General features: G+C 41.6%; 1 non-coding gene across 1 annotated transcript; it reads right to left on the bottom strand.

The window, feature by feature from the left end:
• Positions 1-1,612: 1,612 nt before the first annotated feature.
• Trnak-cuu lies at positions 1,613-1,685 on the bottom strand. Its single transcript has one exon. It is a non-coding gene; the product is annotated as a tRNA-Lys (tRNA).
• Between the last annotated feature and the right edge of the window lie 1,962 nt (positions 1,686-3,647).

Below are 3,647 nucleotides of genomic sequence, written 5' to 3'. Positions count from 1 at the left end.
ACTGATGCAGAGGCCATGGAAGGATGCCGCTTACTGGCTTCCTTCCCCTGTCTTGCTCAATATGCTATTTAATAGGACTACCTGTCCACCCACTATGGGCTGGTTCCTCCCCCACGGATGACTAATTGACCAAATGCTTCACAACTGGGTCTCATGGAGGCATCTCCTCAAGTGAGGCTTCTTCCTCTCTGATGACTTTAACTTATGTAAAGTTGACACCCAAAATTACCTGGTACCATGCCATTCCCAGCAATCTCTCTCTCTCTCTCTCTCTCTCTCTCTCTGTCTCTCTCTCTCTCTCTCTGCCTCCTACTTTCAGCTAAGGATGGGAGAATGGGTAAACTATCGCTACTGCTCCAGTACCTTGCTGCTTTCTGCCATGCTCCCTGCACAGTGGTCATGAGCTCTAACCTTCTGAAACTATAAGCCCCAAAATCTCCTTTCCTCTAAAAGTTATCTTGGTCATGGTGTTTTGTCATAGCAATTGAAAAATAGCAAGACATATGCCTTCTGAAAAATTGCCTCCCCATCTTGGTCTTTCTTTTTATATATTTTCTTATGGAATGTTTGAAAGAGAACAATTTTAGTTTTAGTGAAATTCAATTTTCTGTTGTTGTTGTTGTTTGGAGCTATGCATTTTCATCCCATTTGTGAAATCTTTGCCTAACTCAAGTTCACAAAATTTTTCCACTCTATTTTCTTGCATAAATTTTACAGCTTATGCTATAACATTTGGGTCTATTGTCTGCTCCCTTGGCAGCATTTTATGCATCACTAGATCACATTTTGGAAATAACACTGTTTATTTCAAGGAATCTAAACTTTATAGTTTAACACATATAGCATTATTCAAAGAAATCATGAGTAATATCTTAAATAGGAGAGACCTCTGCATTTTTCAATCATTTTGTCTTAGCCAAGATCAGGTTGTGGTCAGATCATGGCCTCATTAACTCTGTGAAATGCATCTGAAAGTCAGATATACCCTCCACCCAAAACCTTAATGTAGAATGAATGTACATCTGGTATTGAATGTTGGTTAGATTTTCGTCAGCTTGATACAAGCCAGAGTCATCTGTCTTGATAGGACCTTAACTGAGGAAATACTTTCATGAGATTGGTTGTAGTCAATTCTGTAGAGGTACTGTCTTGATCAACAATTGATGTAAGATGGTCAAGCTGATGGAGGAAGGTCATTGGCTAATAAAGGAACTGCCCTGGCCCATTTTATTGGTTAGAAGATAGGTGGGAGGAGAAAACAGAACAGGATACTGGGAGGAAGAGGAAGTGAGCTCAGAGACTCCACTGCTCTGCTCTCGGGAGCAGATGCCTCAGAGAGACGCCATGCTCCTGGCTCCTGGGCAGATGCACGCTATGAAGCTCCGACCCAGGATGGACTAGGCTAGAATCTTCCCGGTAAGACCGGTTCTCACAGATTATTAGAGATGGGTTGATCAGGATAACAGGATTAGCCAGTAAGGGCTAGGGCTAAAGGGCCAAGCAGTGATTAAAAGAATACAGTGTCTGTGTAATTATTTTGGGCATAAGCTAGCTGAGCGGGCGGCTGGGATGCTGGGGGAGCGGCCTCGCCGCCCCTATTTACTTCATATGGCGCCCAACGTGGGGCTCGAACCCACGACCCTGAGATTAAGAGTCTCATGCTCTACCGACTGAGCTAGCCGGGCGTGGACAACTGCTTCCACATAAAGCCTGAGACAGCTTGGGAAGTAATTCTAGAACAAAATGAAAGCATTGTGCCTGGTTTCTTGGTAGCAGCAATTTCTCGGTTCTACTCTGCTTGCTCGAGGCAAGCAAGCGCCTCATCTAAGAGAGGCTTCCTGACTCAGCTTTAGCTGCAAAGCCTGCAGCTCATTAAGAGGTCCTGCCACGAAACACTTAAACGGTGTTGACGAAAAGCTGAACGCATGCTTTTCGGTTTTCAGCCGTAGCAGGAAAAAAGCTGCGCTGTTTAAAAATGCTGGCTTTCTGGGCCATCCTGCCAGGGCAAACTCTGACTGTTTGAGGCAGGAGGGCCGGCTACCAAGAGAGGACGTGAGTGTTGTCTGTTGTAGCTCACTTGCTGGCAGGGACCTTGAAATGCCACACAGTTGTTGCAGTAAACATGGCTACAGCCTGTATATCAGCCATGAGGCTGGAAAGCTAAGGAATGGACTGGATCTAGCTGGCAAAGCCACGCCTTTAATCCTACCCATATTGCTCAGTAATTTAAAGGCTCGTGTGGTCAGAAAAAGAGAGATATACAGTAAAGAGAGATTCAAAGACAAAGAAAATTTTTAAATGGTTTACAGTGTGTTAAAAATATATGCAGACTAAAAGTTGAAGTTCTTAAAGTAAAAAACAAAAAAAGGAAGAGAGTTGTTGTGTGTGGTAGCACACGCCTTTAATCCCAATGCCTGGGAGGCAGAGACAGGCGGATCTCTGAGAGTTCAAAGACAGCCTGGTCTACAGAGTTACTTCAGGTCAAAGATATAGAGAACCTGTCTCAAAAAGCAAAAAGTTAAAAGTAAAAATAAACGAAATAGAGGTTAAAACAAAGCTGTACAAAGATGGAAAATACACAGAGAATCTTGATACTGTATGCTATTATGCTCTCTTTGAATTGTTTGAATGCTGAGGAAGGAGCAACAGCTGCTAAAAGATATTTATTTATAAATACTGCTGAACTAATCCGACATAGATATTTTGGTGCCTTGACTTTGAAATTTGGATCTAAGGACATGATGCTTTGGAAAGGAGTTTCTTATTTTGTTTTCACAGAGGATGAGACACTGTTCATTTCTTCTATTCCGATTTGGTATGATGGACCACGCCCTCCTGAAGGGTTGGTGTGAACGCCTTCAAAAAATTGCTTCGCTCAACTGCCAACTGAGATGAAACTAGCACACAGGTTATACCATGAAAGACCTAATTAACGACGTCCCCATTCAGCAGGAAGCAGTTTGGAGAGAAATAACTGCGCCCATGTTCCCAAATATGGTTTATAAACGTTCTTTTACATTTAAAGGGGGATATGATATAGGTATGAATAATTTGCATTAGTATAGATTTTGCTTTATTGATAGCGATTTAAGGTCAATTTTGTTAAATGTATAAGTATTTCTGATATTGATTAAGGTATTGTGATTGTGTAGTTCATTTAAAAATGTAATGTATATAGGTAGTTAATAGATAATCATAATAGTCAAATTTGTAGTCATGTTAGTTAGATTTTCTAGATATATAGAGATATATTTTAGATAGACATTCTTCATGTCTTTCAAAGATTACAGAATAGGACATTTAATGTTTTAATAACTGAGGACTTTTCATGACAATGAGACACTCTGCTCCTGGCAGCACCAATCTATTTCAAGAGGAAGATGGGCATCGAAGAGGCTCGTTATGGAGTTTTGATAGCCATTTGGGCAAGAAACTGCTCTTGCCTGGACTATTGCATAAACTGGACACAGAGAACCCGCAGAGAGAGGACTACTGAACTTGCCGAAGGTGAGATGATCTTTCGGGGTTCCTGATTCATTTTGAAAGAGTCTGCGAGACATTCTGCAGGACACAACAGATAGTGACTGAACTGACTTTGAATTTTCCTGCTTTATGGAAATGTCTGCTGGATACCATGGGCCTGAAGG

This window comes from Microtus oregoni, unplaced genomic scaffold (assembly GCF_018167655.1).
Source record: "Microtus oregoni isolate MIOR12 unplaced genomic scaffold, Mior012 000031F_ref0000149, whole genome shotgun sequence".
Lineage (NCBI taxonomy): Eukaryota > Metazoa > Chordata > Mammalia > Rodentia > Cricetidae > Microtus > Microtus oregoni.
This window is presented reverse-complemented; position numbering and strand designations above follow the sequence as displayed.